A 13,655-nucleotide genomic window follows, 5' to 3' on the forward strand; every position below is an offset into this window, starting at 1 on the left:
CACATACACTCGTTATATGTGTCAGAGTAATAAATATAACACATATGACATGAACACGAATAACATAGAACACAGACAATATGATACAAAGCCAAAATAATGGGATTTTCCAAAAGTCCAGTTCTTGCGGGTTGTTACAGTATAATAATATATGTTATACACTACCTACTTGTTCCAAAACAAACACTATCGATTATAAAAATATTTTGTGTACTGAAATATATTCATTATTGTAAATGAAAATTCAACTTTGAATAAAAAGTTTTGTAAAAGATTTTTGATGAAAATAATAAAACTTTATTCAAGTCCCGAGAAAACGGATGTCAAAAGTTACAGTTCAAAACTTTTCATCTGAGTCTAAGTAGTACCTATTGGTTTTAGGTCACCAGATAATTGTTTAACATTAAATTATAAACCAAACGCAAATACGAGTATATAATATGATGTATACATTTGTCTTAAAAAAAGTAAGTCATACGAGAAGTTAAATTTTTAGAACACAACAATAATAGTAACAATTAATATATTGTTGAATAATGCTTCACTTTTAATTTAAAATACAAAAATAAGTAGTGAGTATTATAATAAATAATTACTTTTGGTAATGATAATATAAACACATAGCTAACAAAATAATGTTTTGATACTCGTATTATTTTGGAGTGGTTTATATGAATTTGTTATTTAATAGACACTTTGTACTTTTAATACAACACGTCTCTCTTACGTGAAAACATAAACACTAATATATTGAGTTAAATAAATAATTTCCCAAGTGACTTGTGTTTGATTTGCTTATAAATTATACAAATAAGTACGTAGTTGTGCGTTAATATACTTGTGTGTTTATGCTTCTCAAACTATACGACAATGACTTGTATTTTTTATTTTTAAGTATCTATTCAACACATCTTTCACGTACGATATTGTTAATATTAATTATTTATATTGAGGTGAAGATCTATTTTAGCATTTCAGTGAAAATTCAAATATTTAAAGCGTATAATGATGTATAGTAATTGTATATTAACTCGTATATACGGTTTAAGTTATTCAAAGAGGTATTAATAATTATTAATTTTAATTTTTAATTTTAACCTATTTACATTTAAAACAACTAAATATTATTATTTTATTTTTAACAGTTTGGTTTAGAGTTTTCATCTTTTAAGTATTAAGACCTTATTTATTTTATCATTTAATATTTCGTAAAAAATCAAATATTTACCTTTCATTAAAGAGAAAAAAATAAATATTTTTAATATTTTATGTAAACTGTATATAGGTTCCGCCGTACTGGGAATTTTTTTTTTTAAACAACAACACGTTTATGATATAGTTTGTATGAAATATTAGTTGATATTGCATTATTATTTTACAAATATATATATTTATATGATAAAATATTGGTGCATATTATGTTTTTATTTTTTAAGCAATTAAAAATGAAAAAAAAAAGGTAGGCAAGTGGGTATCGCTCTGCTGACATAAGATGTCGAGTGAACCTCCTTATCGAGTAAATTATTATTGTAAATTTTTTAAATTTAAATTGTATAATAATTGTTTATATAATTTTTTATATATGTGAAAAATGATTTTGAGTAAAGACTTTCTAAATCTTAGTCACCATGGTTACAAAAAAATTATTTTAAAACTAATAATGGATTTGCCTAAAAATCCTTGTTCTTCTTTAAATTTTTTTTTTGTTTTCCTGCTATAAAATAAAGTGTTGTGAATTTTTAATTTTGACCTATTTAAAGAACAAACTAGATCCAATTTTTTTATCTGAAACTACCTCGAAAGTGAAATTTTAGCATTTATCCACAACTTATCGTGTACACTGACACACACAATATAATACACATCAATGTAAAATCATACACTCATTGTAACGTACAGAATCTAAAAAGTTTTTTATTATTTATACTACTCGAGTTTCTGTATTATCAAAAATTATTTTTGTAATATTTAATTTATTTTTATTTTATATTCACACGCTTGTAGAGAATTCTATGACAATTTTCCGTAGAAATTTTCATTTCAACCGCTTTGCCACATAAAAAAACCTCCAAAATTACATGTTATAAATCTCATCAACCGACATTTTGCACGCGTTCGTCTCTGATTGACACACTTTGAATTTTTAAACATCAATTTTAATACCTATGTCCCTTAATTTAAATAAACTAGAATTTGCAATCTTAATTTCCGTTTGTGGATAAATGTGTAGCTCATAGACGTACGCACGGGGTGTGGAGCCATGCGTTTGAATACTGTAGAGCAAACGCTCTTTTTTTTATAAAGCACCATATGAATAAAGTCCGGAAAAATAACATTTTTAAGGCAGAAAAAAATAACAAAAAATGTTATGATACGTTTACGGTTTAATATTATGTGAATTATTGTATACTTTTCGTTTTTAATAAACTGAATAAACACGCCTTTATAAAAATATACTACAAATATTATAAGACGATTCCATGAATATTAATCATTCTTTTGAGAAGTACATTTTATCATCCACATACCGGTGTTCGAATTCTACTCGCACCTATGGTGCAGCTAAATTGTGGGGATATCTCTTAAACTAAATTTTAGAATGATAGCCTATTCCCTATTGATAATTTATTATTACATTTATAAATATAAAATAATCTGATAGCTTAGTGAAATTATTAGTTCATAGTATTCATCGTTAAGCCATTTACATAATCAATAATTAATTTGATTAATTAATATTCATAGAAATAACATTTTTCGTAGTACTAGTATTATATTATTATGATATTCAATTATTTAACAATGATAATTTAGTATTCCAGAATAGGTACTAATTATTATTATTTAATAATTTTCAACACAGGGTATATGGCTGATAAAATATACCCAGGAAAATATAATTAATATTCATAGTATTGCTTTAAAGTGTTTATGATATTTATTTTTATTACCTAGAAAATAATAGGGTTTTTAAAAGTTTTTATTGTGTTGAAAATTAAAAACATATTTTTATAAATTCTATTTGGAGATGATTAAATTTACTTTGTTTAAATTGAGGGACATATTATCATTAAATCAAAATTGATGTTAAATGTCGGGTAGTGAGGTTTGAATAAATGGCATAATCTTAGTATTGGTGTTTATTAATATTTAATGATAAGTATATTGTTGGTGTTGTTGATATTTGGTGGAGAGGTTCTCTTCGCGGTGAATAGTCCGTTGGCGAAACGGTCACGACAAAAATAAATGTCCAGGTTTGTTTATGGAGTGATATGAGTTATTTTTAGCCATCTTCCGTTCACAAATACGGAATTTCGATTCCGGCTTTACCAATATATATTGTGAGCCCTACGGATATTAAGTCCATCGCGTATTACGTGAACAGTATTACGAACATATCTATCCGGTCCTTTCTTCAGCTATTCAATAAATTTTTAGAAATATTATTGTTATTATATTTCCGTAGCATATCTTCGAGTCGTTTTTTTATTTACGCACAACTATCAATTTGCAACGCATTTTCACGTCTTGAATATGACTGGATGAACATAATAATAGAAGCATCAAGATAATACGGTACTATTATCGTAAAAATAAAAATATATTCACAACAATATTATTAGCATCGACAAAGTTTATTTGATAAATAAATTATTATAATATGGAGTATTTTTTTTCTTTTTTTAACGGACACAAACTATAGTTGTTTTCAAAAAAAAATATAGCCATAATATTATGTTACTCATATTATTGTGTTATTACCATTCTTCATGTGTAATATGTAATTCGATATAATCTCATGGTTTCGTATATATTTTAAATATAATTTGAACTTTGATACGTATTTAGCTTGACGTTTTGGGGCATGGAGACCCTTTTTCTGTTATTTACAAATACAGTAATTTGTGCCGTTCGCTAAAATAGGACTGTTTTCATGTAACAAATAGTAGACTAACTAAATATTTATTTATAACGTGGTCAAATTTTGTACTCCTATTAAATTACCTATATAATGTTTTAATTGCTGTCATTAAAACGTGTATGTAATTAACTAAAGTTAAAAAGTAAACAACAACCATTTGTAATTGTTTCTCATTATTTTAAAATTTACGTTCTTAAACGACCATAAATTCGATTTAAATTTTAAATCTACTTCATACAGGTTTTAAATATAATACTAAGAAATAGTACCTATTAAGAAATTCCAGCAAGTTTTAATATTTAAAAATTTAATAATAAAAATCATAAGAACTTTTTTTAAACAAGTTGACAATATTTTTAATATTGTGTTCAGCACAATAATTATATTTTTAAATTAATAAAAAAAAAAAATGCTTTATTTCTCATCTTAAAATGTAAGTAGTATATTAAAAATTATCTCGAATGACCTCAAAATCAAATGTAAATATAATATGAATTATAACCATTTTATAAACTTAAAGTAGAGATATTGTGGTAATTCTCTGTCTCAGCAGTTAGACATCATATTATATTAATATTCAGATTATTCAGCCATCAGGTGGCATCTGATGTCATATTTAGTTCGTAAAGAATGTCACTGAATATCATCTTTCTACATTTAATTAATGTGTGATTCATTGTAAATGGTTCAGCTCCAGAATCACACGCCAGATCATTTTTGTTCGATACTTATGAATAAAGATGATACCGTGCCTTAGTCTGGCCTATATCTATGGAAAAAGCTCTGATCTATTCTAATCAGTATGTAGATTTTTCACTAAATTTTTGGTTACTTCCACAGTCATCTTTTAATGAATCTGGCTGAAGAACTTTTATTGAATTTATAAAAGTCACTCTTTCTAAAAATGAGAGTGATGATTTGAATCGTAGTTTCTCAGTTTCATATTTATAGATAAGCGATTGTATTTTTCAAAAAATATCTACAATTATTAATATGGCATATTCTCTACGTATTTATTTACTGAAGGGAGGAGTTGGATTTATATTCGCAAGTATAAGAGGCCACTGTAGTTACGTAGTCTTCGCGGTACCTGTGAGTGGTAACTGATGACTATTTCCAAGGCTTTCTTTAATTCAAAAATTTCTACTAAATAACAGTATACACTCCTTTTCCCTCTTCTATACGGACGAGAAATATTCCTGAGGTAAAACTTTAATATTAAATTTTAGTATTTGTAGGTAAATACTACATTATAAAAATAATTCCATAGTCAAATACATATAAAGAACAATAAAATACGTAGGGGAAACTTTTTGAAATTCTAACAAAATATTCTACGATTTCACGAAAATCCCTTGAGTCATGTAAAACAAATAACAATAAGGTTGTTTGACATATTAAAAGTTTACAATATTTATAAACATTGAAATTAATAATGAATTACGTGGGTTTAACAAAAAGAACGCTTAATACATAAAATATAAATTCACGTTCGTCACAGCTTTATATTATTTGTGTATTTATTTTGAATTACATTAATTTTCTATATAACATTATTTTTATAAATTGTATTGTACTTTAAAAAAGAAATAAACTAAAAATAATAAAAAAGTTAACATATTTTAAAAATATTTAAAATTATATTCTACATCAAAGCAACACTTATCTAGTTGCAATTTCGAGAATTTAGCAGAACTAATACGTAACGGCACTGCGCTCAAGCATAACATAAATATGATTTATAATGTAAATAATATTACCGTATACATTATTATATAATATAAAAGTATAATTTTTTTTCGGGATCTGTGTGCGAATGCACCTGCAGGACACGTTTGTGCATCGTTCGAAAACGGAAAGGAGTTGGACGGACTGAAATTCTGAATACAGTCCGCCGCAGCTGCCTTCCCGATTTCGCTCCGTCGCAAACATACTACATTACTCAATTTTCATATTTTTAAACACAATATAAATAGAAATGGGAAAAGTGTTTACTAATTTGATGTTTTAACAACTTAAAAAATAATATTATATTTTACAGGATCAATGGTCACCGTATTTAACGAGTAACAAAATTACATTACAAATACGTTACCTATGTAAATGTGCACAAACAATGTGATTCACCAATTTACCAAGCATATGTACCATAAATTAATTTCATGATTAATCTCAATTATTCAAATGCTAAGTGAATTTTTTAATTTACTTAAATATATAGTGTTTGTAAATACTCAGATTGATTTGTGTAATTTAAGAATTTTCCTGAAACGATCAATTTTTATTCTACACGATAACATTTATTTTACGGATTCAGGATAATATAAATTAACTCTTTACAATAATTTTAAAATGATTATTATCAAAATATTAATTTTTTAGCATTTTATAATTGTTTAACATAATTATAAAATAAATTATTACATATAAATTTATATTTTATATGAAATTAATACATGAACTATGCTGCAGTAGAAGTTTTGGTTTTAGCCGTTATAGACCGGTACTTATAATATATATACAATACTCAATAACATTATTCGACTAAATTAGCATAAATGAACATATTGGTTGAACCACTCACCACAATACAATGCAAATTTACTAATAGTGATACTGATCATAAATTAATATGTTTGAACAGTACCAGGAATATAATATAGGTGACTAACAAAGATTTATCTAAATACATATATGATTAGATTGGTCAAACATTTACCTCTACATATATACAATATCTGACAATGACCTACTATTTATCTCAATTAAAAATATTAAAAAAAAAAAAAGTTATATATCTATCTTAATCTATAGGTACGTATCATATATAAAAAGGTAGGTTAAGTGGGTACTGCTAGAATATAATGATATATCATTATTGTAAACGAAAAACGATTCTGAGCGTAGGTCTGCCAGCTTATATTACAAGCTATATTTTATGATATATTTTATATATAGCTCTTTAAATAATTTATTTTACTTTTAATACTACGGTAAGTTGATATGAGTTTTTCAAAAAATATCGCTTTTATATTATTAGTACCATTATAATTAATTTATATTTTTACTATATTATACATATAAACATTATAAACTTATGTAACTCAAATTTGATAAAAATTTTTTGTAGATACCAAAAACTAGTAAAAATAGATTCATAGTATAGATATTTAATATTTTTAAATAAATCAAAAATGTCATTACGTAAAATAAAATCCACTATAATATAATATATGTAAAAGTTTTAAGTTTCCACGAAAACTGTTTTTAAATTAATAACATCGTTATTTATCCTCTAGATATTTTTTCCTTTTCAAATTTTAACTTAAAATATTTAAAAAAAATAATAGTTTTAACATATTTTCTAACCTTTATGGTTTGAGTATGAATTACTTAAGAGAAATCTGGTATTACATGTTCAAAGCTAAGATACCAAAAAAAAAGTATTTATAAGATTTAGCTATAAATAGTTGGTATATTTTTTGCGATTTTTATGAATTTCGTTAAAATTCTTGATTCAAATGTATAATATAAGAAAAATTTATGCTAGATATAGTGTAAATTTTCAGATATTTTGATCATGAAATTCATTTTTTATCAACAATTATAAAAAAAAAAGAATTTTTAAAAAAATCAAAATTTAATAGCTCAAAAAGATAAAATATTTTATTTTTTCATATCATAAAAATGATAATTTAAGCATTCGGCGAAAATTTCAAGTATCTTCGATAATTCATTTTTGAGCATAATCAAAAAATTAAAATCAATTTTGTGATTGAAAATTGGATTTTCGTAAAAATACCCATTTTTTCTAAATTATTATTTTTTGTTTTACTTATTTATAAACTAAAAAAAGTACCAATTAAATTTACTCTCCTACCAGAAATTCACCCCATTTTTTTTTAAACCGAAGTATTTTTACTGTCCCGAAAAGTGATGATAGATAGAAAAAAAACATACCATTATTTAATTTAAATCAATTCATTCATCGATTTGTCTAGAATCTAAAAGAAAAAATAAGATAATCGCTATGTTGTACAGTAGGTGTATAATATCATTTAGTTGTTATTCAGCAAGTCATTGTAATGTTTATGTTAAGTTTAAATTCAATGATTAATCATTGCATACGAAAAACGATTTTGAGCGAAAACGAGCAGTCAACCTACATTACTAAGTATAATTTATGATGTATAACTACCTATAATAGAATATTATTTTACTATTTATAGTATGGTTAAGCGAATTAATTTTTGATGACAATATTGAATTTATTATACTGTTAATATTAAATTATTATAATAGTATTTTTATAATACTATTATTAAATTTTTAGTCGATATTGACTACCATAAAATGGTGTGAATAAGTTCTTAATATAAATAGGCAATAGTATAATATGATTAAACTAAAACCAAAATGCTTTTAAAATATTTTTGTGCAGTGTGTATCATATAAAATATAACAGCTTAAACTATACATAAAAGTTTTAAATTCTCACGAAAAATATTTTTGAATTATAAAAAAATTACTTAATGTTTTGAATTTATGTGTTGTACTAGTTGAACGATTGTCACATAATTTTTATGAATAACTATACATACTAATCAATGCTTAAAAAACTCTGTCATTACTCATTAATTATTTAACTTTAAGTCCATACTTGTCGATAGCCCCGTAAATGACAATATTTCACTTTTGATTTTGATGACATTCGAATAAATAAAAAAAAAGAACCATATTATATTATTTTAATATTTAATTATTTATTAAAACTTATTTATCTAACACAACACATATTATAACTATTGATATTTATTTAATAAAAAATAAAAATAATGAATTATTTATACAAAAATGTAATACATTACGACACATTCTAATCAATAGATTTTTATACAAGATCATATAGTTTTTATTCATAAAAAATTAACAATATAAAATGTAGTAGCGTTAAAAAAAAATAAATATTTAAAAGTTATTTGTTTGGTTTAGTCATATATTTTAATATAAATATTTTTTAATTTAAAATTTAAAAAAATATAGTCTATATTTAATTTAATATATATTTTTAATACATAATTTGTTATATTATAACTGTGATAAATTTCAAAAAAAAATATTGATTCTTGCAAAAATAAAATAGTTAACAGAACATATTGTTCATTATGATAAAAAATGAAAGTATAATGGAGATTAGAAAAAGGTAAAGCAAAAAATTCAGGTCAAACAGCACTATTATCCAGCAACAATACATGAAAGATTTTTTTTTTAAAAGACTACATAGTCTGGTGATTTATTTAGAAACTAAAATTCACTATTAAGAGTGACAAGAAAATCTATTGGAATGAAAACCTCTCAGGAGATCTAGAATGGAAAGGAAAGTTTTGCAACAAAAGAATAATAGAGCATAAGGTATAGGATCAATTTTAAAATACAAGTAGAGAATAGAGGCAGTTCAAAGATGCCAGACCAAGTTGATGATGGTCTTATTATTGGATCTAAAAACCCGAACATGCGAAATCAACATAATCAATTACTATGTTTGTTAAATATTATGATGTAAAATGTTTTAAATACTTCTAACATAGAAAGAAAAACTCAATAAATCGCCTTGTAAATAATTATGATATTTGTGATTTTAAATAGTTAGTGACTAACTGTTAAATGTTTCAAACTAAAATTTAGTATTAAATATTAAATTTTTATGTTGTTGAATATTTGTAGAATTCATCATAAGGTTAATGATCGATATAAATGATTGTATACCAAATACATATTCTTGATGACTGCACAACCAACAATTTAAATTTATGAATATAAAACTTAAAATAGAGTTTTTCATACTTATTTGAGTTATGCGTGAATTGGGACCTTTAATTTTATAATTGGGCTTAGTAAATATTATTAACAGTTGAATCTTTTTCTTTTCGATTTAAATGAAGACCCTAAGTCAATTGTTTATTGAACAGTGTCAATATATTTTACTGCTACTGAAGTTGGGATATGTGTTTCTTGGGATTGAAGAGACGAAAGGCAAATTGGATATTTACAAAGTGAATATACATATTCGTCTGGGTATATCTTAATTCATAACTTGGACGATTAAGAACTCAATAAATTACAATAAAATTATTATATCTACTGAGTACTGAGTTGTATATTCGTATAAAATCCAACGGTGTTTATCGACGGATTTGATGCAGACACGCAATTCCGTACCATCACCAAAACAATAATATTATATTACTTGATAAAATAAACGTTTATCATGCGAGCATCACAATCTATTATTATAATATTATACCACATGTATTGTCTAATTATTTATCTCGTATAATAATGTCGAATTTACACAGTGGTTGACTATTATTAACCAAGTTAGATATTTCCATAACTTTTAATGTAGCTGTTAGTACTATAAATCATTTTTAGTATTTAAACGTATTCTTACTTACTATCTAAGTGCAAACTATTCTAGTCAATTTTATTGTACTAAAAGTTTTTTTTTTTTAAATAAATTAAAATTTTAGCATTTACTATGAAAGAAATATTGGTAGCTAATATTATATAAAATATGAAAAAGACTAATTAAGATTTGACTAAAAATGTGTTATTGACATTTTATTGAAGTTATAGGCTTTAAAATAATTATAATATTATAACTAGGTAATAATTATGGGAAATGATTATTATTTTGATCATGCATCAAAATTTATTTTATCCAAGCTCACACTAGTCTTGAAAAAAATCACCCTATTACTAAACTTTCTGTATTGTTATGTTTATGATGGTTAAATACGTATAGTTTTTCTGACGTAATGCAATAAATAATTGTGCACGTTATTAGCCCTCTACAAGAAAAAGAAAAATTGAAATAATTATATTACAAAATAGCCAACAGGCTCGTATATAGCGTTTAAGAATGCTGCGAATAACGCGCTTCATATACGATACCACTTAAGTATTTCATACATTTTTGAAAAAAAGCACCTGATCCAAGGTATGCAACGAAGATGTGCACGCGAATTATTATCACTATTTACCGTAAGTTGAAATGTCCTCCACTTTTCCTCTGCTATAAAATATATATTATTATAATATTGCTATGGATATTATATGGTGGTAAGTTTCAAGTACCAAAATATAACCATTACTCGTTGCAGCTGGAATACATAATCCATAATTTTGTAAAATAATAATATGTACGGTTATAAGTAATATTGTTTAATAATATAGTATAAATTCGTATTATATGTGGATTATGTGCGTATAAATATGCAGTATTTCATAAAACTTCATTAGTAACAATATTAATATTCAATAATGCTATATTAGTTTTAGGTCATCCCTTTCCCAGATGAATAAAAAAGTTTAATACATTTACATTTACAGGGTTAATTGCCTCTATTTTTCTTTTAATAATGAATTTTAAAAAATATTGTAAGGGCAATAAATTATCTACGGTATGGTATAATCTGTCTAATTAGTTTTGGTAGTCGGTGATCGTCCAATTTTTATGTTTTTTATACAATGATCAAAAAACTATAAAATTTTATTTCAATATAATTTAGTTTTTAAAATCAGAACAGATATCGAGTGACAAAATGAATTGAATGAGTCATAAAAAGTTTGAAGGTATGGGGAATATTATAGTACTTTATTAATTTGTTACAATTTTGTTATTTTAAAAATTGTCCGATTATAATTACTGATAAGGTGATAAATAATAAGTACTAAACTAAATATTATAACTATTTTAATTTTACATTTAAAACCATTATTTAAAAATAACTTAAACATTACTAGTTTGAATTTAGATTTATAATTATTAACATTTTCAAAAAATCATTTAATTGTCAAATGTCAATTTACAATAAAAATGCTGGTTTTTATTTTTTATAGTACTATTTAAATTTTTTAAGATATTTAAGAATATAAAATTTTAGAACTTAAAAATTTCGAAATCTCAAATTTGTGTAAATGCATTAAAGTGCGAATGCTTAGTTAATTCTGTACATCGATAGTACCCGAAACCATGACAAATTAGATAGATATCATCACTGTTTTTTGATATGTAGCCCCTGCTTAAATATTTCTTCACTTCGCCTATATCATAGTTCTTATTGGCTGACATTATTATTGCTGTGTAAATACAAAATATTCTCAATTCTTTGTAGATCCACAAAATAATCAAAATAAAAATAAATTTATTCCATAGAAGATGTATGAAAAAAATTTATTTTTTTTATTTTTTATATATATTAACCTAATTTATTCTGTGTACCTACTTAACTACTTTTGTCACTGAATAAAATATAATTATTTTGTGCTTCAGATAGTGTTTTTTTTCTAAAAAAAAAATGAAATTTGATAATGATATCTGATGATGACATGGTAAATTAAATCAACCAATCAAAAGGGGAGAACTTCGACATAGGCCGAAAGTGATGGAGATGCGCATACTGCTCAAAACTAGTACAACTGTGATGATACCTATCTAATATGTTATGTCCGAAACCATCTGTCTGGTTAATAACAAACATGGAAGAATTAAGAACTCTATACTCAATGCTGTCAAAAATAAAATAAATGCTTTTTAAAAAATTTTTTTTTTTTTATATAACAGTTATTTTTTGAGATTTATTTGATTTTAATCGACCTCTAAATGTTTTATGGCAAAAAATGAATCCCGATAAAAATTATATTTGTTTACTCAGTAACCTCTTCAGTGTGTACTTCTTTATATAGTACTATATTGACATAATAATTATTTACTTGTTCACATGTTAATACTATTAAGTTTTTTAAAAAACTCTCACGATTTTCTTCATTCGTGTATAAAACTATAATTTTATTGCTTTATTTATTTTATTATGTGTTAAAGGTAATATAATTATATTATTATGTTAAAAAAAAAAATCAAAAATGAGTGTTACATGCTATACTTATGTAAATAAGAAAAATATTTTCACATACTATGGTTACAATATCTTTCACTATATTACTTTACAAATTTTACGTTAAGTACGAATAATATTTATAATTTTTATCAAGTATTATAAAGTTGTTGTTATTGAAGTTTTTAATTCTTAAGTATTGAATTATGATAAAATTTTTTTGTAAACTATTACTTATTGTTTTAAATAGGTAACAAATTTTAAATATATTTAAAAAAAAGCATTTAAAAATGCATTTTAAATATAATAAAATTAATTGGTATTATATAATAATTGTTATTTAAGAATGTTTGTATTATGTTTTTTTTATTTTTTTGACACTTGTTATATTTAAAATTAATGCATTGAATAAATAATAAGCTGTTAAAATTTATTTGATTTGTATAATTTAATTTATGTAAACATACTTTAAATTAATAAAAAAACAAAAAAAACAAATGCTGTTTACAAAAAAAAACCCACAATGATTTCCTTAACCCAACTCTGTCTTTACATATATCACGATTGTGGGTAAATCTTTACTGAACAAGAATTTGATTATTTTTTGAATTGAAAAGAAGTACTAATCAAATTAAAAACAAACTTAGTTATTTTTAAAGTTGCATCTTTTATTGGATAAAAATACTGTTTAAAATTTAAAATATAAAAAAGTATTGAGAAACGATAACTTTAATTTTAAAAATATTTTTTATTACAATTCTGAGTATAAATATGAAAACATAAATCTAAATCAAACGTTAGAGAAAACAAACGTAAGACAGCCAGGTCATTTCTCG

The sequence above is a fragment of the Melanaphis sacchari genome, unplaced genomic scaffold (assembly GCF_002803265.2).
Source record: "Melanaphis sacchari strain LSU unplaced genomic scaffold, SCAv2.0 Contig141_pilon_pilon, whole genome shotgun sequence".
NCBI classification, from domain to species: domain Eukaryota; kingdom Metazoa; phylum Arthropoda; class Insecta; order Hemiptera; family Aphididae; genus Melanaphis; species Melanaphis sacchari.